General features: G+C 48.8%; 1 protein-coding gene across 1 annotated transcript in view; it reads left to right on the plus strand.

The window, feature by feature from the left end:
* Positions 1-26,000, plus strand: part of IVD (isovaleryl-CoA dehydrogenase) — a 919,837-nt gene that overhangs the window by 488,855 nt on the left and 404,982 nt on the right. The window lies entirely within an intron of this gene.

Genomic DNA, 26,000 nt, shown 5'->3' on the forward strand with positions numbered 1-26,000 from the left:
CATTCGCTCTAGGCACTCACTCGCTCTACTTACTCATCTGTTCTTACGCACCCCTCTTCTCTTACGCATTGATTCGCTCATACGCCCTTGTCTGCTCCATACACTTGTCCGCTCTACCCACAAGTCTGTTCTACGCATTCATTCACTCTACATACTCCTCCGATCTTACGCACTCTTCCGCTCTGCGCACTCTTCCGCTCTGCGCACTCTTCCGCTCTGCGCACTCTTCCGCGCTGCGCACTCTTCCGCGCTGCGCACTCTTCCGCGCTGCGCACTCTTCCGCGCTGCGCACTCTTCCGCGCTGCGCACTCTTCCGCGCTGCGCACCCGTCCGCTCCACGCACTCGTCCGTTCCACGCACTCATCCGCTCTATGCACTCGTTCTTTCTACGCACTCACCTGCTATATGCACTCATCAGCTCTACAGAGTCGTTCACTTATCCGCTCTATACACTCATCCGCTCTATACACTTATCTGCTCTATACACTCATCCGCACTCATCCGCTCTACATCCTCGTCCGCTCTACACACTCATCTGCTCAAAGCACTCCAGCATTGTACATACTCCTCCACACTTGCCCGCTCATCCGCTCTACATACTCGTCCGCACTACACACTAAGCCATGCACTCATACAGTCGGAGTCATCTGTCACTGTACTCATGAGTCTCTTGTATTCATCTTTCCATCCTCTTCTGTTTATTCATTTAATTTTGTCCATTGCACTCATTGCATCCATTTCATTATTTTAAATCTCATTACTGTTTTCATACGATTTATTCTTTTTATCCACTTCACTGCTTTGATCTACTTTACTCCTTCTATTCGGTTTGTCCTTTTAGTTTACGTTAGCGGTTATTAGTTGTTGATTTCTCGTATGGGTCTTGATGTTGTCTTATTGTTATTTAAGATCTAGTAGTTCATTGGATTGGTGTAATTGAGATGCTGTTATTCTGTTTGGGTCGGTTTCTGTACGGGTTGGTTTTAGCGGAAGAGCCAAGTTTTCAGTAGTTTGCGGAAAGACATTAGATCTTCCGTTAGGCAGATGTGGGGTGGGAGTGCGTTCCACAGCGTGGGGGCCAAGGCTGAGAACGATGATCCACCTGACTGAGTTTGTTTTAGGTATGACTAGGAGGCCGGCTGAGCTTGATCTTAGAGTACGTGGAGGGTTATAGGTGTTAGGCAGAAACCTGTGCAGTTCCCTCTGGGACCACTGCAAAAGATTTAGGACTACAGGTGTTTGGCAGTAAACCCACTTGGTAGCAGTCTGTACCACACAGATTGACTTGGTAGCTGTGGCTGAGCAGTCAGACTTCCCTCAAGAACAGTTAGGCAGTATACAGAGTATTCACAATGGGTCAAGAGAACACAGTAGAACAAGTAAACACTGACCAGGGCTTGGTGTAAAAGAGATATAATTATTTATTTAAAACCACATCTAGAAAAACACACGGGCACTAATAGTAAGCAATTCAAAAACACGGTCACTAAAAGATATACACTCCCTTAAAAGAATATTAGACAAGTCTTAAGTAAAGCCCCCACTTATTTTCAGACAGCAGTGAGCGCTTAACGTAGATGGCACTCTAATAATTCATTTTAAAAAGGGAGAGAAAAGCAGAGAATAAATTGAAACAGATCCCAACACTTTTTAACGAACACAACAAGAGAGGAAGGCAAAGTAACACTGTGAATTCAGAGTCAGTAGGCCGGATCCGCTTTAAGAGGATCAAAACAAAATGTGTCCAAGGTCACTCGGTTGCAGTGCACAAAAGTCTTGTAACGGTTCAAAAAGGAGTTAGACCAAAGAAAGGGACCAGTTAGAGGGTCAAGGCAGCCAGCCCAGCCCAGTCCAGAAGGTTAAGGGGTTATTATTACCTTGTAGCAATCTTTAGAAAGGGAGGCCTGGCGGACACGGTACCTTAAAGTGGTGAGAACACTCCAGCGGGGGCAGTTGTTCCTGGCAGCAGATGCAAGCAGGTGCTTCATCCGGGGGAAGAGAGGATCTCGTCGGGAAAGAAGACAGGAGTCCGTTGCACTGCCAGGAAAGAAACCAGCCGCGGTGTTTCTCAGGTACAAGGAGCGGTCCGTTGATTCGCGTTTCAGTGGTAAGTGGCTATCTGGCTGCCGGGGTGCTTGGCATGGGCAGTTCGACCACAAACCGGTCTGTGGTGCGAAGAAAAGAAGGTAAACTGGTTGTGCCCACCAGTCAGGGGAAGAAGCCTCTCCAGCCGGGAGATCTTCTCTGTCGTCAGGAAGTGGTGAGTCGGTTCCGCAGGGCTCCACCGGTGGTGTCGTCGTGGTAGGTCGGCTCAGCTTCTCCCTCGTCGGATTCTCAGTCCTGTGGCGACTTCTGAAAGCCCTGCTTTTATGCAGCATACCCCCATTCACTCAGACTAGCTGTCAATCAAACATGCTAAGTGGTGAGCCGGCCGGCTCACCACTTGGGCCAATCACACAAGAGTGCGACTTGAGTTACCAAGGTAACTCAGTCCAGGGTGCCTAAACCCCCTCCAACACCCCCTGTGGTACCCAGACAGAGTGGCACCACATTTGGAAGCTTCTGTGGAGAAGCCCGCCAAAAAGTGGAACAAAGGGCTCGACTTGGGTTGGGGTCACAGAAGAGAACACAAACGCCATTTTAGAATCGAGTCCTGGCAAAAAATACCAACCGGCGAATTAATATTAATTAAATAAACCGGCGGTATGTTCGAGGCTATGAGAATTAAATAATTAAAGTTGGTAGCCTCGAACAATGGGAAAATCCCATAGGGAAATATTCGCGGTCGAATATAAAAAGTAGTATCCACTGCCACCAGCCAAAACTCGATCAGGGGGGACGGAGACGTGCCCCCTCGACTAACAGACCCCAGGGCAATCGAATTGCCCCGACCAGTACGTCCACAATATGATGGTTTGTACTGGTTTCTGTTAATAATTTGGGACTAGTAAAGCCAGTGGTGACTTTACATGCCCTGGGAGACAGTAGTCAGTCCCAGGGTATGGAGTCTATGGTGGGGTGTCACTATGACACCCCTGTGTTACTGCACGGAGGGTGCTGTGTAACACACATAGTAAAAACACATGAGACCCTATGGAGTAAAGGACCCCATAGCCCAGAAAACACATTAACAGTCAAAGGAACACCATAAATCATGTCCAAGAGTGGGAGAAAAAGAGTCTCACTCTTGGCAGGAGAAAAAAAACAACTCCAGAAATCCAGCAAAGCTGCTGGGGGACTCACTAGGTTAGGAAATTCAGCCTAAAGAGAGAATTCTCCCTAACAATAGGGTTTTAGCTTGTCTTGAAGATATTGAGGTCCGGTTTTATGGAATGCTCGATGAGAAATGCATAAGGTTTTGAAAGTCACCCTTCGGGCTACTGGAAGCCAGTGCAGAGTCTTCAGGGCAGGGGAGATGTGGTCTCTTGGGCCGAGCGCAAGTAGCAGTTTGGCTGTGGCGTTTTGTGCCCCTTGAAGTTTATTCAGTTGGTAAGCGTGGACTCTGAGGTAGAGGGGGTTTGCCTAGTCCAGTCTTGATATAACAATTAATTGGACCGTGGAGAGTCTGTTAGGAAAGGAGAGATATGGAAAGATGTGCCTAAGAGTTTTAAGGTGATAGTGGCAGGACTTTGAGACGTTGTTGACTTGGCGCAAGAGTGTTAGGTCAGAGTCCAGGGTGCATCCAAGGTTTTTACTGAGTCAGAGGGGGTTGGTGAGTTGCCCATGGCGGATGGCCAGGGTAGTGGTGTGGAAGAAGTTCGGAGTTGCCACATACCATGATTTCTGTTTTGGAGGGGTTTAACAAGAGGTGGCTTTGGGTCATCCAGAGCTCAATGTCAAGGAGGCAAGGTCAGGTCGGGAGTTGGGCTTTGAGTTCAGGAGTTTTAGAATTAGTTCGTGTTGTCAGCGTAGTTGTTACACAGGATGTTGTGTGAACAAATTATTGGTGGGAGGGTGATCAAGTAGAGATTGAACAGGAGGGCAGATAGGCATGCTCCTTGAGGGACTCCCGTGTCGACTGGTCGGGCTTGGGAGGAATAGGTGGAGAGTAGTGTTATTTGGTACCTATCTTTGAGGAATGAGGCTATCCATTTGAGAGCGGTTCCACAAATTCCTAGGGAGTGGAGGCGGTCAAGGAGGATTGAGTGATTGATTGTGTCAAAGGCGGCGGATAGGTCGAGAAGGATTAATGCTGCGCATCCCGTGGGGTCTGCCGTGATTTTAAGGTCGTCCCAGATTGAGGTTAGGGTGGTTTCAGTTCTGTGACGGGCTCTGAAACCTGATTGTGCGGGGTCAAGGAGATTGTTGGCTTCGACAAAGGCATTTAGTTGGGAGTAGGCAGTTCGGTCAATGAGTTTGGCAAGGAACCTGGTGTTTGAGATGGGGCTGTAGTTTTTGGGCTCGAGAGGGTTGAGGGAAGGTTTTTTTAATAGAGGTTTGACATGAACCATTTCAAATGTGTCGGGAAAGATACTTGAGGAAAGGGAGTCATTTATGATGTATCTTGCATGTTCTCCTGCGCAGGTAGAAGCGAAAATCTCTTTGAGGGTTGTGGCCGGGCAAGGGTCTAACGGAGACCCGGATGGTTTGTGGGCAGAGAGAAGTTTTGAGAAATTGGTCAGTTGATATTGGACTATAGGAGTCGAATGTTGGTTGGGTAGTGGTTGCAGGTGGCGGGTTGGCCGGTATGGGGGGGGGTTGGATGGATGTAAGAGAGCCAGTTTGGTGGTTAGTGCATTTGTTCTTTCGAGAGCCGTGGCATAAAAGTGGAGAGTGAGTCAGTCGCAGAGTGATTGTGAGGGGGTCGGGACGGTGGTGGTGCATGCCGGTTTGGTGAATTCGGAGATGATTTTGTGAAATTATTTGCTGGGGTTTTTGCAGTTTAGGATTCGGGAGTTGTAGTGGGCTTTTTTTGCTTTCCGGATTTCGGCCTTGTACTGAAGGTGTCGGGCCAAGGTGGTTCTGCTCTCCTGGGTTTTGTCTTTCTGCCATTTGCGTTCTTGGTGTTTATATAGTTTTTTAGTGGTCTTCAAATCAGGTGTGAACCATCTAGGGAACAGGCCACGGCGGGCTGATGGTTTGGAAGAGGGTGTAAGCCGCATTAGTGAGGTGTTGAGCCATGAATCAAAGGTGTCGTGGGTTAGTTGTTTATTGAGTTGGCAGGTAGGTGGAGGAGACTGGAGGAGTGCGTCTGCTAGGTCAGGAACGATTATTAGTTTTTTTCAGCCTTTGCGTAGATTCGGAGGTTCAGATTAGAGTACGGGGAGTGGGTCGGGTGAGCGAATGGCGAAAGAAAAAATGAAGTGATCAGACCAGATGATAGGAGTGGGGGGGTTTAGATGTATCCAGTTGTGGGAGTTAAAGATGGCATCAAGAGTGTGTCCTTTATAGTGAGTCGGGCCGTTTATGTGGGGTTGGAGGTTAATCGCGTCTAGACCGTCAACTAGATAGTGTATCATAGGGTTAATGGGGATGTCGAGCCATATGTTGAAATCTCTGAGAAGGGTCAGGTTGGGATGGTTTATTTGAAGGGTAGCAATAGAGTCGCAGAGGTGGTTTGAGAATTGTCTATCGTAGCCAGGGGGTCTGTAGATTATTAGGAAGCTGTGTGAGATCGACAGGGAGGGGGATAGTTTAACGAGGAGTGATTCACAGGAAGGAATGGAAGGTCGATTGTCGATGATTGAGGCGTGGAAGTGAGACTTGAAGACGAATGCTATTCCCCCACCTCTAGAGGGACGGTTCAGTGGGATGAGGGAGTAGTCGGGGGGGGGGGGGAGGCTTCATAGACGATTGGGGCGAAGTCGTCAGAGAACCAAGTTTCGGTGATGAAAACCGGGTCTGGTTTGTCAGAGGTGAGGAGGTCAAAGATGATGTCTGTTTTTTGCTACGGATCGGGCATTCAATAGGATGCAATTCACTTTGGTAGGTGAGGTTGGTGTCGGCGCTGTAGTGGAAGGGGTTGGTGGGGGAGAGAGTGGAAGCTGGAGAGGGAGAGTGGTGGGGTGATTGATGATCGATAGGAAAAGTGGGCGAGGAGAAGGGTTGGCAGGTTTCTAGTGGGAGTGGATGGATGCGTGTGTTAGGGTGATTGGGTTTGGCATGGGGAATTTGAAGGTGGGGTGTGGGCGGTTAGGAGTTTCAGTTGCAGTCGGTGAGAAATCGAGGGAGAGGGGTTTCAGGAAGGGTGAAGCGAGGGGGGAAGGTGGTGATTGGGGGAATGAGGTGGTGGGTTGAGACAGGGGAGGCGATGAGTGCTGAGAAATTGAGGGGGACCAGGTACGTTTCCTCTTTAGTGTCTTTGTTGCCATTGGTGTGTGAGAGAGGGTAGGGGGGTGAGAGGGGGAGAGGGATGAGGCTTCAGTTCTCGTTAGGGCTAGGCGTGCAGTTTTTAGGGAGGGGAAAGGGTGAGGTCGGAGGGGGATAATAGTGATGACGGTCCAGAAGAAAGTAAGATTAAGGAAAGCGCACACAGGTTCTAATGCGAAAAACATGAGGAACGTAGCGGAAGACTGAATATATTGACAGAAAAAGACAAAGAAATATTACGAGGTGGAAGGAAGATAAAGATGGGGCCAATGAAATATTGCTCATGCAGAATGAATGGATGGGAGGTTAGATATTACTCAAGTTAGATGGACAGGGCATTGATGATGTTAGACAAAGGTAGTATAAGGTGTTCAGGAGAGGAAAGATAAAGAACGAGAAAAGGAAGGTAGAGATGAACAAGAGGAAAGCTAAAGAACGAGAAAGGGGGTGTAGAGGCAAAGAAGAAAGGGAAGACCAGGAACAAAAGAAGATACGCAAGGAAGAACAGGAAAAAGATAGTACGCAAATGGAAGAATGAAGAAGATATGAAAGTCAGGTGACGGAGAGAGAAGATGGGGATAGGAGAGAAAGAAAGCACGAGGAGGAAGAAGCACAAAGATTAAAGGAGAAGAGATTACAGAGAAGAAGAAGAGACAAAATCAGAAGGGAAGAAGTGAGAAAGGAGGCAAGAAGAATAGAGGAGCGAGGAGAGATGCGAAGAAGAAATGAGACGGAGTAGGGGACAACGAGATGAAGTAAATCTTATTCTTAAGACATGTAATACCTAGCGATGAGATGCAAGGGCGATGGGAAGAGAGGGTTATTACTGCTCCGTGAGGAGCTACAAGAGAGACTGAGAATGCCAACATGGGCTGACCGACATGAGGTGGAAGATATAGGAAAAATAATTGGGGAACTATATAGACTGATGAGGGAAAGAGATGGGTATGGGACTGGAGGGAGTAGTGAAGGATCTCCACCATGAGAGACAAGAGACAAATTGGATGATTTATTTACCAACAAACATGGACCATTGTCTCTGAGAAGACTCACCTTAGTGAGGATGAAAGGGACGAAAGTCACACCAGTTGGGGTATAATGATTTTAGACGAAGAAAGAGAACGAAACAAAAACGCACAAGAAGGCGGATACGGCTTTACCGCAGATTTGAGTACAGGCAAGGGGATAAGTTGGACAGATTTGGAAACCCCAAGGAGAAAACACTGGACCTGTGTCATATCCTGAGCATTCACAAGGACGATCCTAGAGTTCAGGAGAAGTATCCCCGCCCTATGTAAGTAGGTTGAGGTCATTGCCTGACAAAGAGAGAGTGGTGTGATCACCCCCGCTTAAAATCCAAGAAGAGTAGCATCGGACTGTGGAACAAGGTTTACACAATTACCATTACTAGAGAAAGGCAGAGCAAGGTCACAATATATTCCATGGCTCCAAATGGATAAAAACAATCTGAAATGTAAGCGGTCTAGTTTGACTTCAGGGGCCAGGAAATGGATATGAGTTGGAGAAAATGACGCGGGGGGGACACATTAGCTATAGGTGATATTAAAGGCCAACTAGCAGCCATCCTAGGGGATGGAGCCGCCGACATTTGGAAACGAGCGGGATATGCAAGTGTGACGTCACAAAACCTGGTGCATGATGGAGCGCCATTTATTAATTGTAGAGCAGACGTATGGGGAGTGCTTAGGGTACCTTATCCAGAATACGTCAGACATGGGAGCAATTATGAGATGTAAGATGAAAGAGGATGAAGATCCTGTTGCGTACATTCAAGACATTCAACAGCATTGGTGGCTGGAGACTCATGAACCATAGGAAAAAACACATATTTTATGTCAGGGACTGCCAGAGCCAGTACAGAGGCAGATGAACAAGCAGGCTGGGATGGAAGCGAAGCCATGTCCTTAAATACAGTGTGCACCATTGTGGATTATTGAAGAGAAGAATAAGAAAAAAGACGAGAATAATGTAAGGAACTCATGGTGGCAACAGTAAAGATAGACACAAGTGATCACTGTTCAAGAGTGTTAAACTGTATGAATGAGTGAGAAAAATGCCTAATCTAAACCTAAATCTAAGATGGGAGCAAACTATGACCATCAAATAATAAGGTAGTCCTAGTGGCGTCTTGTCAAATAAAAAGGGCTTATACTAAAAAACCAATTGCCAATCCTTACCGCTAAGTTACAAAATAGTGTGGGATAATGTTCACCAGAAAAGAAATAAGTGTTCACCAAATGATAAGTCAGGATGTTATGGCCGAGGTCTCCCTTCCCCATGTTTTCAGCACGAAACAAGGTGGGGTTACAGTTCCTTTCAGCAATTTCAGGGCCTTCTGTGGCCAAGTCTTTCATACAAAGTCTCTTGCTTTAGAGGGCCTGATATATCATTAACAACAAAACAAAAGTTCCTTTCAGTATCCTTCACGTCTGGTGCTTTCTCTTCACCCTTGCTCCCCCTCAACCAGGCTCTGATCCTTCTTGCAACGTTGGTCTCCCTCTGTCGGGTTCACTACAGCCGTTCTTTCAGATCAGCAACTTATAATATACAAAAGTCGCAATGTATTTGTAAATAACCATTTACTGTGGACATCCCTCAGTCGGGTTCACATTTGCCAGTTTTAACACCGTTCACTTTGCTTTAACAAAAGTGTGGGATTCACTTCCCTTAACTTTCCTCTTGATTGCAGGTCAAATGCTTTCGAGTGTGCAAGGGGTTTTACTTGACCCTTGTATGACCCCTTCGACCTCTTACATTGGGTTCTCTTAGGGCCTCCTGGTATCTGTAGTTTGAACAAAAAGGGGACCACCCAGAGTCTTTCGAATAAACGCCCATGTGGCACCGGACCACTCTGCAGCTCGTCTCTCGCTGGGTTTTAAAAGTTCATTAACACACAAGGGGCCTCATTACGAGTTCGGCACTGCCACCCGTGAATGGGCACTTACGAGTTGAATGGGCCGGTAATTGCCCATTCGCGGGTGGCTGTAATGCCAGGCTCCTCATCACCATTCTGCCCCATAGGGCAGAGTGGAGATGAGGAGCATGGATGCACCGGCACCGTTTATAACGGTGCCGGTGCATCCATGTGTTTCCCTCGCGGGTGCAGCACAGCCCGCCAGGGACCCGCGAGGGAAACTCAGAATAAGGCGGTACGGAATGGACGGGGCCGGTGCCATACCGGCACCGTCCATAACGTACCGCCAGGGTCCTAATGAAACCCAAGGTCTTTGTTCTTCAATTCATATCATGTTGCCATTTGCAACCTTTGTTCAACATAGCTCGGTCTTCTATCGGTTCTTACTCCGACTCATCAGCTGTACTGAACTCCTTGGCGTTTCTAGTCTCTCGGGTCAAGGACGGTGCCACGGTAGCAAGCACCTCTCTCCGCCTTGGTTATCCGTGTGCGAGGGCCCTGTGCACCATATACATCTGTTGCACCACGTGCTAGCTTTAGTTCCCAGTCTTCTAATTCCTTTCCCGGAGGCTTTGCGGGTCTGGGCGGAAAAGGGCAAGGCCATTTCCCTCCTTGTCATCCTTTCAGGTCTCGTAGCCTTTCTCCTCCTCTTGAGCTGCCGTCCTGGAACAGCCGCCTTCTTGTGCATTTTGCCTTGCTCAAAGTGTGCTCTCATGCTCCACCTTTTGTCCCTGTGGGAAAGGGAAAGGGCCATCCTGTGTGTACAGTTATTGTCAATTGCCTGACCCTTGTTTTGTGACATGTCAATTAAATGGCTCTAGTGTTAGCCCGTTGTCTTTCATGGTGTAAGAAAATGTTTGTGTCGGAAAAGGGGGGAGGTAGAACTTCTGAATATCCTACAGGGTAGGATGGGGAAAATGTGTTATAAAGAAGGGGGTACCGCGTCTCACCGGTCGGTGTCCCACTTCCACTCCATGAGACGTCCCCTCCCCCATCCAGCTGATCCTCTTGCACTGGTCCACCCCCAGGAGCTGGATCTAATAGCGATGGCCGTGTCCTGGCCACCTGGTTGACATATCCCCACGGATTAGCGGGTGAGACACCTTCAGGTTTCTCACAATAGGAAGCTTGCGGAAGCCAAGTTAGTTCAGAAATAATTGTTGAAATTCATCATAGAAGGGGCTGTGCTGACAAACAGAGAAGGGGTGACTACACAGGAACCTGTGTACGTACCGCAAGCAAATGTAGTACACCCAGAAGATCAAAGTGGATATCATTACTGGCCACGAGGCAGAGGGAGAGGTAGTGGCTCCAAAGGAAGAGGGGTTGGATTTCAGAACACGCAAGGAGGATTCAATGGAGGGTTTAATGGCGGGTTTGTGGGAGGACAACTGCAGCTGTGTTGGAATTGTGGGAGAGCAGGACATATTGCGTGTCTGTGCAGAAGTAGAGGGAACATGCAACAGAATGGGAAAAATCCAAGGGGGGGGGGTGGATTATCCTCCACCATACAGTATGCAGTTGCTGGAGTATTATGCCCAAGATCACACATGGTATCAAACACAAGTGCCACAAAAGCAGCCCATTCAGCAACGGCAGGCTCCATTGCAAGCACACCCACCACAAGGGCTGTCACAGCAAGTGCCTGTGCAAATACAGCAGCCGGTCTCGTTCACTGAAAAAGGGATAGTGTGATACACTCTAGGGATACTGTCACAATTTAGGTCACTGTAATGAGAAGAAATACTCACCTGGACCCAAAAAATTATACAGGTTGTTTCTTGGCCAAGGATCCCAGTATCTCGATTGGTTCCTACACGTAACTCCAATGAGGACTCTGGTAGACTTTTTGGGCTATGGTCTCAAACTAAAGTAAGACCTTCCAATTGATGAACCCCTCTAGCTATTGTTATATCCACAACCAGAGCGATGAATCAATGGAAAGGGCACAGAATACAATAAACTATATTCAGCGACTGCTCAAGACTGATCACAAATAAGAACTCAACATTTGGTAGAGAACTAACTTGTTGATGTCCTATGGTCTTGCAGAGAAGAGTAGCTTCATGATTCCAGGAGTGGATTGAAGCCAGGAAGTCCAAAAGGCAACAACAACCAGGGAAAAGGAAGTTAGTAGGGTAGCTAACACCCGAATGGAACAAGGGCCACACTAGGATCAGACTGGTGCACCCCTGGGAAGCGTCCATAAAGTGTGGTGCACAGGAAGAAACAAATGGGAATACCGTACTCGGCTGTAGGCTTTATATAGCAATGCAAGCGTCTGTACCCTGTGGTTGTAGTAAACAATGTGTCTGACAAGGCAGAGCCCAATGAACTAGTATTGTTTGTATCAATCAGGAAGATGAGGCAATTGGCGTAGAAACAATAGTTACTTCACTATTGTCGTTCTCAGTACAAGTGGGCAGGGAAAGAAATGCCCCCCGGAGTTTGATGGCAGGAACTGGAATGCGGAATACAGTAAGCGTCTGCGTGAGCTGAGAGGCAAAACAAAAAGGCTCTGGAGATTTCTGTCGCTCAGCAGCCGGAATGCTGAACGGCAGGTGGCTTGAGGATTAGACAAAGCAAAGGTTCCGAAATACCTGCTCGCTCTGAAGGCAAAGTGAACGGCAGGCGAATCGAAGAAATTCAGGATACTTTGTAGCAGGAAGTATCCGTAGCTTCAGGAACAGAAACAAACATCAGTCAGAAGCTGCGAGCACCACCAGAAGCATATCTAAATACGTAGCTGTAACACCATGTGATAGCGGGAACGTGCTGACGTAATTCATGCACAGCGTCCCTGCTGGAGATGCCGTTTCCCTGGCAACCTGTCATACAGACGCCAGCGCGAGTAGAACGGCCTGACTGCCGATCTACGCGCAAAGTGATGCATTTGCAATCCTTTCATGCCACTCAACACGGCCTTAGCAGAACCAGAGAGAGGCACCGCGGCAGGCATGACAGATACATTACTTAAATGTGGGAGAATGTATACTAGCATTTACAGGTTAAGTGGCATTGCGAGGAGTTCCAGTAGACCCAGAGGTTTTCATGTCTGGAGTGAGCATTTTGTTAACTTGGCTATCTGGACTAGCAGGAAAGATATTGAGAATACCATATATGTTTTTATTCAGACCAGAAACACCTATGGATGAAGAGGAAGGGCAGATTATTGCCATAGAGCTGGAAGCAGCGATATTACGAGGGGAAATAACAATGCTCGAAGGGGTAGATGATGAAGGAAGAGCATGGCGAACAGTAATGGCTCTCGAAGAGGGATACAGGCTGACTAATTTGACAGACGAAGACTTGTTCAGAGACGTATATTCAGGCGATGAGTTTGTGTTTTTTAATAAGTCTTATGTACTGGATAAGGATTGAGAAAAGGGGAAACCTGCAGAGACTGGCATTGGCACGACAGAAGCTGACATTTTTTCAGGGAGACATAGAAAAGGTGCCAAGCATCCTTTGGACCACTGGTCTATATGACGTGGGCCTTTTGAAAGGAGTAGGGGAGGGGTGGGGGGTACAAATAAATCTTAAACCAGGAGTCATTTTACCAGGAGAAAAACAATACCCCATGTCCAGAGAAGCAGATGAAGGCATATTCAAAACCATTTCCGCTTGAATGAAGCAAGGAATATTGGTACCATCAGACTCCCCATGCAACACGGCTGTCTATCTGATTTAAGAAATCAAAGGGGGGTTCATGGTGATTTATACATGATTTGTGACCCCCTAAATCATATTGTGGAGGCAGAATTGGTTCCTAATCCTGCTACAATATTGTGCACTATCCGGGTGACGGCTAAATGTTTTACTGTGATGAATTTAAAAAAAAAAAGTATTCTTCGTAATCCCGCCTTCATAAAGACTCGCAAGACTTGACCACGTTTACATTTCGACATACCAGATTAAAACATACTTGTTTTCCTCAGGGGTACTGGGAGTCCCCCCTCAATCTTTAATAGGGTCCTTCAGATGGATCTGGGCAATGTCCAACTCGAGAGCGCAATTATTGAAGACATAGATGACCTATTAATTTGCAGTGAGACAGAAGAGCAGTGTAGGCAAGACTCAGTTCAGTTGAGGACAATATTAGCAGAGAAAGGGTAAAAAGTAGACCAAGAGAAATTACAGTATTGTCACAAAGAAGTGCTGTATATAGGCCAGCTAATAACTCATGAAGGGGAAAAAAGCAACACCTGAAAGAGCAGAAGCAATCATGAAGGCTCCAAAACCTAAGACAGTGAGGCAAATGGAGCAGTTTTTAGGCCTTTGTAACTACAGCAGGGACTGGGTGTTCGACTATAGCACGTTCACTAAACCACTTCTACAAGCATGCAAGGAAGGGATAGTATGGACAGAAGAGATGAGGGAAGGATTCAAGTAACTGAAAAGGGCAATTTGAATGGCTTTTGTTATGGATTCCCATTTACAGTGAGGAATTGTATTTACTCTCGCACACAAATGGAGAAGTGATCACAGCAGTTCTTACACAAAGAACGACATTCGGATACAAAACTTGGGCATATTACAGTGGGATTTTTGACATAGTAATGGGGGCATTTCCTGTGAGAGCAATCATTGGCTACTGGTGCTTTTGTGATTGAAAAGGCTACCAGTATAACTATGGGGTGTGTAATGACTCTGTACGTCGAACATGCTTTGTTTGCCCTTTTAGAGAAACTCAAAAGTACATTGACAACACAGAGCTTCTACATATGAGGTGATCATTTCGAACCCAGCAATTAAAATTGTGATATGTAAAGTAGTGAATCCAGCTACGTTCATAGCTGAACCCTTGGAGGAAGGTGACCAGGTACATGACTGCACAGATTGTTATATGATGACATTCTCTGCGTTAAAGAAAACGCTTTGGGAGGAGGGGAGATTGTTTTCATTGATGGTTCTTCAAAAATCCATCAAACTAGTGGGGAAAGAAACACTGGATCAGCAGTAGTGAGACATAGATTAAATGGTGAATTTGAGGTAATGGCAAGTGCACAATTGCCTTCACATTTTTCAGTGCAAGCATCAGAATTAGTAGTGCTTAGTGTTGCACTCTAGAATCATAAGGATCGGGAAATAACTGTGTACAGTGACTCTGCCTATGTGACGTCAACAGTACACGCAGGGTTGTCAGGTTGGAAAATGAGGGGAGACCTCAGATTAGATACAACTCCTGTGTAACATGCGTCCCTATTGGATAGACTTAAGTTACTACAACTCCCAGTGGCCATAGCGTTTGTAAAATGCGCAGCGCGCAATAAGAGAGCAGATTTTATTTCTCGTGGAAACAAAGCCACTGATTTAGAAGCCAAAAGGGTAGCATACTCTTGTGAGATTTCTATCTTTGAAATTGAAGATGTTAAAAAAAACTGTCAGAAAGATTTATGTTGTTGAGAGAGGGCTTTAACCTGCTGTCCATTACCCAGCTAATGGGAACACTGGATAGAGCCTCACAAAAAGAGCATGAGTTATGGAAACAGAGCGGGTGTTGTTTATCCCCCCCACCGAAGCGATCTGGAGGCAGGATAGTACTTGAAAGCCAGTGATGCCTCTGACACGATTAAAAGTCACGCTTGAGCAGTTCCAGTACCCTGTGCATATAACCAGGGAAAGTCTTGCCGTCACCATTGCAGAAGACTGCTTTACCCCCAACCTATTAGAGCACTTTGCACAGTTCATTGTGAACCTTATCGTATGCCAGAAATTCACAGCAGGGCATACAGTGAGAGGAGCAATCCCCCACCAAAATGGTCCCTTTCCGCATCTGCATATAGACGATGTGTATATGTTGCAAACTTGTAATAGATATAGGTATCTATTGGAGGTAGTGTGCCCTTTTCCCTGATGGATAGAAGCTGGTCCTTGTATGCATCCTGATGCTACGTGCGCAGCAAAACATTTAGTGCACAGGTATTCCCAAGGTGGGGTGTATGTGAAGTGCTGAGATCCGATAATGGACCACACTTTGTCAATGAGTTCGAAGAAATCGAACTTCTGTTAGGCATAAAGCACAAGTTATCATCAGCGTACCATCCGCAGGTGAACAGAATTGTGAGCGATTCAACGGGCTCCTTAAGGAAAGGATAGTCATTGAAAAAGGGATGGCTGTATTGCCTGCCTTTTGCCATGTATGCCCTTAGGAATCTGCCTGGCTCAGGCCACCACCTAACGCCACATGAGTTTGTGACTGGGCGTCGTATGAGAACACCCCTTGCTCCTCCTACCATAGTTAGAATTGGTGCCCATAGTGTAGCGAAGACTTTAGGCGATGAAATGCATGACTATTTGACTTGTATGGTGCGTAGTGTTTCTTTCATTACAGGATAAATCAAGCGACGGACAAAGGGGTTGAGGAACACAGAAGAGGACGGACGGTCAAGCAACTAGTCTGAGCAAACTCTTAGCACCTCTTAAACTGTATCCTGGGCATCAGGTATTAATTTGCAACTTCTCCCGTAAGTGGCATAAACCCAGTTTTAATGGGCATCATCTGGTAGAAGAGGTCTCCCCTACTGCAGTTAGTGTTGCCGGAAGAAGAGCCTTGTTGCACTTGGGTGACATAAAGATCTACAAAGGTGAGACCCTCCTTCTAGCAACTGTTGACAGGGAAGCAAGACAAGAAGTTGTTCTGTGCATGCAGACCCGATCTGCAGCCAAGAAGGACAACCCAGCAAATATTAGACTGGAATTCAGTAGACATTTTCTAAAATTAACAGTCTCAGAATGTGTAAACACAAGTTTTTAATCTAGAATTGGAAGCGACACAAATACCCTGATTGATTTAGATAAATGCAGTAAATATTATTACATGATGCCAGCAGAAGAAGAGACATAAAGGCTTATGTACGATGCTTTTGTGTTTTCTATTTCGTTCCTATTCAGCTATGCGTAAGGAGAGATGTTTATCTTGTTGCATTTCTCCAGAATCCAAAGAACAGTCTGATCATCTGAAGATTGCTAGTTGCTATAAAACTGCAGATTTTACAAGTTAGTGTAATTTCTTTCCTTGGGTGATAGTAGATTTTAAATCCAAGATAAAATGGAAGAAATAAGAATGATTCAGTCTATTCTCCAGCATGGGGTCTGTCATGGATTCACATGCTCATGAATATTCCCCGTCGTCAGGCCGGGAATCCTCAGTAAAGAAAAAATCAGTATCAGTTTTGTTTCTGATCTGTCTTTCTCAGTAGTAACCAATCACTGGTCTCTGGGTCATACTGCCCCCAGCCAATGACTGCCCTCTCCCTAAACCCCGCCTCTGGCAGCCATCTTCAGATTTTTACCGCACGCTCAAGTGTTGGGAGTCCTCGTGTTTAGCTCTCGAGCTTTTGCTGTGTTTTCGTGCTTTTTCAAAGGGAACTTCTCATTTTTCGGTCAAATAGATCTCTACATCCGATTAACGGGGTTCCGTGTCAGATTTTTCTATGCCCCTCACGGGTGAAGATTTCGTCGAGTTACTCTTCTTGGAGGATTCCCGAACATGGCCCGGGAGAAAGGAAGCTCAACGCCCGGAAAGCTGTTCAGGGTTTGCCCTGGATGCCAGCTGCAGAATGTGTTCAAGGAGGACGAGCACTCAAAATGTCTCTACTGCCTTCATGAGGACAAAACGCACGTGGAGAAGGACTGTGCGTTTTGCAGGAACATGTCGGAACGGACTATCAGGGACCGACACCTTTGTCTCTCTAACTGGCTGGAAGGAAAGAGCCCGTCAGGTGAGAAGAAGAAGAAGAAGTCCGAGTGGTCTTCTAAGTCCTGTGAGGGCTCCCCGGCGACGGGGGCCCAACAGAAGGCAAAGCACCGCGAGTCCGCAGGCACCAGGAGCGCCGAACGGTCCGGCTCTCGGCTGCCAGGCAGGGCGCGCCTTCCCCGGCACCATCAACCACGAGCCAATGCTCTGGTTCGGGGAAGACAAAATCCAAGAGCCCGGGTAAGCTTCTCCACGGCCCCAGTCGATCTCGAAGGATTCAGCCGAGGGTGAGCGAGGCGGTAAACCTCCCCCCCGCCCCCAAGGTGAAGGCCTCAAGCACGGCCAAGGTGGTGAAGGCCTTGATTCACCCGGCCAAGGCCTCTATCGAGGAAGTCACGGCGGCCCTGGCGCAGCCTGTGGAGGCTACGCCAGTGGAGGCGACCTCGGGGCCCAGAGTCTCCCTGCCTCCGCGGAGGGAAGCCTCTTTTAGACCCATCGAAAAGACCCCCGTGATGACACCGGCGGAAAAAGAGGGGGGGACTGGTGGCCACGGACACAGCATCCGAGGAGGAGCTGGTAGAAGTCTTGGAGGGCCTCGACGAGGGCGTCGAAGAGGCCCGTCCCCACGGGAGGGATCCCGACGAAGGTGACGACGAGAGTGACGGCGGCACTGGCGAGGGTCCTAGTCACCCGTCGCTCCCGTCGCTGCAGGATAACTCGGCGGCCATTTTGTTGGCAATACAATCCTTATGTTCGGAGATAAGGATGAGATTGCCCTTACCACCGACGGAGGATCCGGAACCAGGCTCGATGGAGGAGCCAGAGCCGGAGTAGGCCCGGTGGGAAGCCCCCCGAACAAGAGAAGACGGATCCATCCAGCCCCACCTTTTCAGCCCTCGCGGCCTGCTCAGCCTTTACCCACGTCCCCCGTCCCTGGGGATGACACGGGAACGGACACAGCCACAACGGGTACCGACGACGGCGGTGACGACGGGACAGAGCTCCCATCGCTCCCAGCCCGGGCCTCCCCGCCAGATGAGATCGGATCTTTCCATGCAATGATCGCCAGGGCATCCAAGCTTTTTCAGCTCTGCCCCAAAGAGAAGAAGGAAGGTTTCCTTTACCAACGGCGCGAGGCCAAGAGGAATACAGTCCTCGCCGTGCCTCTACTGGATGACATCTGGGACGAGGGTCTCACCCTTCTCAAGAACCCGCCTACGACGTCTGCCAAGAGGGATCGGTGCGAGAAGAAGTACCGGGTCCCCAACGCGGCCCCTTTGTGCCTTAGGGCACAACCGACCCCTGACTCGGTCGTCTCAGCGGCGGCCAAGAAGAAAGCGGGGGGGCATCGGCCTCAACGTCAACTTCCCCGTCGGACGGCAAAGGAAAGAAGCTGGACGCAATGGGAAGACGAGTTATCTCGTCGTCGGCGGCAACAACGATTAAGGCGGCCAACGCCCTCGCGATCGTGGCCCGCTACGACAGGGAGTTATGGTACAAGATCGCCCCACTGTTGGACTTCCTACCGGATGACAAGAGGGCCGAGGCCCTGGAGATCTTGCAAGAAGGCGAATTGGAGTCGGACCACGCCATTACGGTGGCAACGGACATTGCCGACACCGGTTTCCGCCAGCTAGGCAACAGCGTTTGCCTTAGACGACGAGGGTGGCTCAAGGCGACGGATTTCCGTCAGGAAGTACAAGCCAAGGTTTTGGACATGCCGTTCGACGGGAACAATCTGTTTGGGAAAACAGTGGATGAGTCCCTGCAAGCCATCAAGGTGGACACGAAGACAGCTAAGGCCCTAGGCGTTCTCCGGCAACGAAGGCCATCCTTTCGGAGCACCGGAGGCAAGCAGGGTGCCTCCAAGGGATTCAGCGATGGCTCCTCTACGTACCGCCAAGCGCTCCTCGTCGCAGGTAGCCTATAGAGGACAAGGCAAGTCGGGTGGGCCCCGCCGTCGTCGCCAGGAAGGCCAAGGCGGCAAGGCGTCCTCCAAGCAAGTTTGAACTGACAGCGGTGTCGGGCCCCCACCGAAGCACCCCGGTGGAGGCCAGCTGACGAAGTTCGTCAGCGTCTGGGAGTCCATCTCCACTGGCCATTTGGTGCTGGACACCCTGGCCCAGGGGCACGCCCTCGAATTTCTAAAAAAGTGCCCCCGCATTCCACCCTCGACTGCTATTGGAGGTAAGGGCGATGCTCAAAAAAGGTGCCATCGAGCTTGTCCCGAAGAGGCTCCGGGTCTCCGGAGTATACTCAAGGTATTTCCTCGTGAAAAAGAAGACAGGAGGATGGCACCCTATCCTGGACCTGCGACGACTGAACAAGTACATCAAGGCACAGAAGTTCCGGATGGTCACCCTCCAGCACGTGCTTGGACAACTGGAGGAGGGTGATTTTCCTGTCGTCATTGGATTTGGAGGATGCGTACTTCCACATCCCCATTCTAAAAGGACACCGAAAGTTCCTCAGGTTCGTGGTCCAAGGACGGCACTACCAGTTCAAGGACCTCCCGTTCGGATTGAAGTCGGCACCCAGGGTGTTCACCAAGTGCCTCACACCGGTGGCGGCGCGGCTGCGCCTGCGGGGGATCCACGTCTACCCCTACCTGGACGACTGGCTCATCCGAGCAAGGACAAGGGAGCTCGCCGTAGATCACACAGCGAAGACCGTCCAGCTGCTCACAGACCTGGGATTCTCCATCAACTTTCCCAAATCCCACCTGGTCCCGTCACAAGTCGGATTGTTTCTGGGAGCCAAGCTCGACACAGTGGCGCGTCTGGCCTCGCCGTCGGAGGAAAGGACGAAGGCCATCCTGGGCAAGGTGTAGCGTCTGCTGGCCACAGACGTGGCCAGGGTGAGGTCCATCAAGTCCTTCCTCGGGATGATGTCCTCCTGCATATATCTCGTGCGCCTGTGCAGGCTTCGGATTCGCCCTCTCCAAGAGTTCATCGACGCCCACTGGATCCAAGCGACGGGCAGCTTCGAGGACAGGATCCCGCTCAACGAGACCTTCCGACGAGCAATCCGGTGGTTGGGCACCCACGCTCATCTGACGGCGGGCACACACTTTCAGACCCCATCCCACCAGATAACGGTGACGACAGATGCCTCCCTGGAAGGGTGGGGAGCGCACACCGGAGAACTTCACGCGAGAGGGCTTTGGCTCCCGGAGGAGAAGACGCTCCACATCAACATCCTGGAGCTCCGTGCAGTGTTCTGGGCCCTCAGGTCCTTTCTCCCGTCCCTCAAGGGCAAGGTGGTGAGAATCTTCACCGACAACACCACCACGATGTTCTACATCTGGAAGCAAGGAGGAACCAGATCCCCAGCCCTCTCCAAGGAAGCCCAGGATCTGTGGCATTGGGCCGTCGCCCAAGGGATGTTTCTGGTGCCCTTTCATCTGGGAGGGATAAAGAACACCATCGCGAATCACTCAGCAGGGAGCTGCGTTCGTGCCACGAGTGGGAACTACGTCAGGATCAAGTGGATCGACTCTTCCGACGATGGGGAAAACCGCAGATCGACCTGTTCGCGACGGCGACGAAATCCAAGTGCCAGAGGTTCGCCAGCAGGTTTCCCCAGCCGAGGAGCATGGGCGATGCTTTCTCGTTCCCCTGGGAGGGCCTGTTCCTATATGCATTCCCTCCGTTGCCATTGCTGCTCCGACTCGTCAACCAGCTCAAGAGGTTCAGGTGCAGGATGATCCTCATCGCACCAGCGTGGCCGAGGCAGATCTGGTTCCTGGACCTTCTGGACTTGTCAGCGTCCCCACCAGTCAAGCTGCCGACAGACGTGGATCTTCTCTCCAGAAAAGGAGGCGCCATACTTCATCACGACCCGGAGTCGCTGAACTTGCAGGCCTGGCTCCTGCAGCACTAGAGTTTGGAGGGTACGATATCCCGGCTGACTGCAGAGAGGTCCTTGCAAAGGCCAGGGCGTCCTCAACTCTCAAGTGCTACGGACATAAGTGGAAGAGGTTCTCTGTCTGGTGCCGTGCACAGAAGATTAACCCTGTACGGATTACGGCCCCTCAAGTGCTGCCGTACCTGCTGTCGCTGACCAAGGCTGGACTGGCTCGCGCCTCCATCAAGATACATCTGGCTGCGATCTCCTGTTACACCAGAACCACAGGACGGGCGTACTTGTGGTCCCATCGCCTGGTGAAGGAATTTATGAAGGGACTGTTCCGATCGTTCCCGCCGGTGAAGGCCCCTGCCCCGGCGTGGGAACTCAACGTGGTGCTGACCAGGCTCATGGGAGCGCCATTCGAGCCCCTGCATTCGGCACCATTAAAGTTCCTGTCGTGGAAGACTGTGTTTCTTGTGGCCATCACCTCCGCACGACGAGTGGGAGAGATCCAGGCCCTATCCTGCAAGCCTCCATAATTGACTTTTCACGACACAAGGGTGGTGCTGAGGACGCACCCCTCCTTTATGCCCAAGGTGCCGTCAGACTTCTACCTCAACAAGCCCTTGGTGTTACCAGTTTTCTTTCCGTCGCCTTCGTCGCTGGCCGAGAGGACTTTGCACTCGCTGGATGTGGCTAGAGCGCTGAAGTTCTACGTGGACCGCACAAAGAGTTTTCGGAAGACGTCACAGCTATTTGTGAACTTTGGACCTGTGAACCAAGGGAAGGCTCTCTCGAAGGCTTCCATTTCCAGATGGCTCTCTGGCTGCATCATGCACTGTCATCGGTTGGCAAACCGACGGTTGCCTGGCCGTCCGAGAGCCCATTCGACCAGAGCTATCGCTGCTACCACAGCGTTCTTGTCTGGTGTGCCCCTGCTGGACATCTGCAGGGCTGCTACGTGGAGGTCGACGCACACCTTCACGAGATTCTACTGCGTCGACCGGGATTCCAGGGAGGAGTCCAGGGTCGGCCAAGCAGTGCTGCGCAACCTGTTCGCCTAAGGTGAGCCTGGTGAGGAGGTAAGAATTGCTTAATGTTGAGTTTTTGATGTAATGCTTAATGTTGAGCCTTTGCCGCCTCTCGTTGGTTGTGCATGTGTGTACTGCTATGTATTCTTATATTCATGAGCATGTGAATCCATGCCAGACCCCATGCTGGAGAAGGAACAAGTTACTTACCTGTAACTGTTGTTCTCCAGCATGGGTCTGGCATGGATTCACATGCGAACCCTCCCTCCTACCGCTCTGTGGCTTTTCACTTGGTCATACTGCCACTTTGCGTGCTACCAAATCTGAAGATGGCTGCCAGAGGGGGGGCTTAGGGAGAGGGCAGTCATTGGCTGGGGGCAGTATGACCCAGAGACCAGTGATTGGTTACTACTGAGAAAGACAGATCAGAAACGAAACTGATAGTGATTTTTTCTTTACCGAGGATTCCCGGCCTGACGACGGGGAATATTCATGAGCATGTGAAGCCATGCCGGACCCATGCTGGAGAACAACAGTTACAGGTAAGTAACTTGTTCCTTAAACGTGTGCTAACCAGAAGGCCAGCCAATCAACAAGAAATGGAGTGGCATTGAAAGTATTATCCAAACATTTGTGCATCATATATCTGTGTCTTCTCTTCTTTTTCCTGTATCTCACGTTTCATAGTATATATTATCCAGACGAAAAATCTGTTAATACGACACACATGATGTTTTCCAGCATAAGCTCAAGGAATTATGGGTATTCTGACATGTTTAATCAAGCCATCAATTTTAAAAGAGACGCAGCAGAGGATAATGAGGGGATAAATACATTCTTTGATAACTCGGCACCTTTGACTAATAACATGTGGTACCAGCACATGAAGAAGGTGCGGAGGAGAGCGTCGGATGAGAGCTGTTACGTCTGCTCTCTCGTCCCTTATGCCATGATCACTGATTGAACATTTATTGCAAAAGAAATGTCTGCATACGGTTCAAAGTGCCTCAGCCATCTAGCAGCATGTACAACCAGAGAACAATTTCAAGGGAGTTGGGCAACATTGTTATGGCGATCAAGACGAACCTTTCCATACCAGGATGACTGTATAAAGATGAAGAGAATGAGATGGGATGGACTGATACGATGCTCGTGTAGCCTTCCATGGGTGGAGACAAAGTGATAACTAGGGAGATGAAGAGGATGAATTGCTCAGAGAAAACTGGAATGCCAGGATGTTGGGAGAGATCTCAGCTGCTAGTGTATGGACCAGTGGCCACTAACAAAGGATTAGGAAGATGGGATGATGTCCTGTGCAGCACACTTATTGAGGGCGGAATCCGTGCATGGAGTCCAAAAGGTAAATTACTTATGCTTAAAGTCATGGGTCAGGTATTCTAAGCTATTGACATGGGTTGACGACGAAGCAGGACCTGTAGTTGTAGTACTCGTAACTAATGTGACCACATGCTTCAGAAATGGAGGTGCACTTCGACTTGGAGAAAATAAAGGGTGCAAGGACATCATCGATGTGCCAGGGAGGAATGAAGGAACTGCTCTATTAATGGATAGATATTGGGCTTGATCCGGAGCCCAAATGCAATTGCCCAAAGAATGGGGAGGAATATGTTCTATTGTGCTTGTACATGTTCCAGCACTGGTGATTCCCCAGAGTGACCTCCAGATTGATGAATTTCCAAAACTTGATGACCATATAAGGAAGAAGAGAGTGCTCAGCAGCCTTCATAGAATGAAAAGTGAAAATTACTTTTCAAAACAGTCCATAGAGTCTTATAATAACATTCCAGTAGAGCATAAATTGTTCAGCAAGACTGCAATGACATCTATCTTCATGCCAGGAATTCAGACAGCAGTGAATGCCATGTGGTTACAGATCACCAGATGGGAGCTGTTGCAGTCGATTTAATGGGACCATAAAAGCATTCAATGCGATCAAAGACGAACTAAGGGCTATACGGTTGATGGCCCTCCAGAATAGGTATGTTCTGGACATAATTACATCATTGCAAGGAGACGTTTGCGCCAAGGTCAGGACTTCGTGTTTTACATTCATACCATCTGTAAGGAAGGCATGGTACCAGAAGCACCACAGACACAAGAAATGTATTTCAAGGTTTTTTAAAAAAAACTTTGCATGGGTTGGAAAACACCTATTCCAAATCTAATGACTAATGATGGGAGCAAGCTACAACCATCAAAATAAAGGAAATGCTGTCCTAGTCGTGTCATGTCGAAACAAAGATGGCCTATACTAACGAAACCTATTGCCAAATCCTTACTCTATATAACAAAAGGGTGTGGTATGATGACCTATGTAACATAACAATGTATAGCAAAATGAAAAGGTCCAAGGGGCTTTGATAGTTCAGGACTGCTGAACTGTGATCTCCCCTTCCGCACATTTCAGTACAGGACAAGGCAGAACAGGTGTCTATTTTGGAGTACACTCAAAGCTCGTGGCACATGGAAACAGCTCTTTTCGCAAGGCAGGGTTTTCTTAAGCAAAGTCGTCTCTTTATTGGGAACTATCCTGCTGTATAGTTCATGTATCTCATAAGCAATACCCAGGCCCCCCTCTGTTGGGCTCAGACCTTTCTTTCAATATCATTTCACAAACAGCACTTTAGGTCCCCTTCTGTCGGGCTCAGACTTCTCTGCTCTTCTTGTACGTGGACTTCCGTCTGCCAGGATGAGGGTCCATATACTGTTTACACATAGGCTCCCCTCGACCGGGCGCAAACCTCTACACCTTAAAGATCAACAGATACTTTGAAGCCTTTCAATTGTGCAAAGGAGTTTTACAGTGACCTTTGCATGACCACTTCAAATTCAGTTCATTCAGTTTCTGCAATTTCACTTTCACTCAAAGATGCCCTGCTAGAGACCTTCGATTGAGCGTTCCAGGTGCCGGACCACTCTGCAGTAGCTTATCATTGAGTCTTTCTATGGATCGAGGTAACTCCCTCTTGCCATTTAGCCTTCACTCGCATCACTCAATATGGGCCTTTCAAAAAACTGTTCACGTTGTAACACTCTTACTGCTCGCAGCCTTTGCTTCAAAGCACACCAGTATCTCAGTTGCCTCCATCTCACTGGTTATGCGAAGCTGCGTTATCAACAGCTTTGTCCCTCGAGCCAAGGATGGTACTCTGGAGTCTGCAACTCCTTGCTGCCTCCAGCAGATATGCGGAAGGGTCCCAGATATCATGCACAGTCCGTAGCCTCGATCAGTATTCCTCCTAGGTTTCGCTTTTGCTCTTCGTCTATCATTTGGAAATAGTTGATCACCATACAATGGGTTAAAATGGGTTACAGAGCCTCTCCCCTCTCACTGCCCAATTCGGATCTGCTACTACTCCTTTGCGATACTGCTGCCACCATGGAAGTTGTGCTCCTCCATGCCTTTCGCCTCGCTCTCTGTATACTCTTGTGCTCCGCCTTTATCCCAGTGGGCAAGGGTAATGGGATTCAGGTGCGAGTTGTTGGGTGTAATTGCCTGACTCTGCCTGACTTGGATGTTGGGGGATGTTAAACAGACTGGCTGGGTGTGAGTCTGTCTTCTCCCAGAGCACTCCGTCCGTGTAGTAGTGTGTGTGTGTAGGAAAGGGGGCGGGGGTAAAGTTCCTAGGTAATATGAGGGGAAGTCAGGGAAACAAGAGCAGGGATACCACATCTCACCTCTGGGTGCCCCACTCACCAGGGACCCCGCATCCAGGTGATCCTCCCGCACTGGTCCACCCCAGGAACTGGATTCAAAAGCGATGGCAGTGTCCTGGCCACCTGGATGACAGTTCCCAAGGGACTAAGATGTGAGACACCCTTGGGTTTGTCACACATCCCATGATGAAGAGAATGGAACCCTGACAGACAATAACTATGTTAAAGACCCTACACACGAAGATGGAGGATGAGATTGAAGCAGCAGAAGATGATGTTTGGTTTCTATTAATAATAATAATTGGACAATGCAAAAAAAATAGCAAAGAAGGCTGTGGGAATGAAAATCGTGATTGATGTGAACACAACCTGAAGACAATATCCAGACTGAATTCACCAATCTCAGACATGTGAAAGCAAGTGCCCTAGCACCTGAAGAGACGAAATTCTCCTATCCAAGAGATCATATAAATTATGTGGGACATTGGATCTTCTGCAC

This window comes from Ambystoma mexicanum, chromosome 14 (genome assembly GCF_040938575.1).
Source record: "Ambystoma mexicanum isolate Mex_15411 chromosome 14, UKY_AmexF1_1, whole genome shotgun sequence".
Taxonomy (NCBI): Eukaryota; Metazoa; Chordata; class Amphibia; order Caudata; family Ambystomatidae; genus Ambystoma; species Ambystoma mexicanum.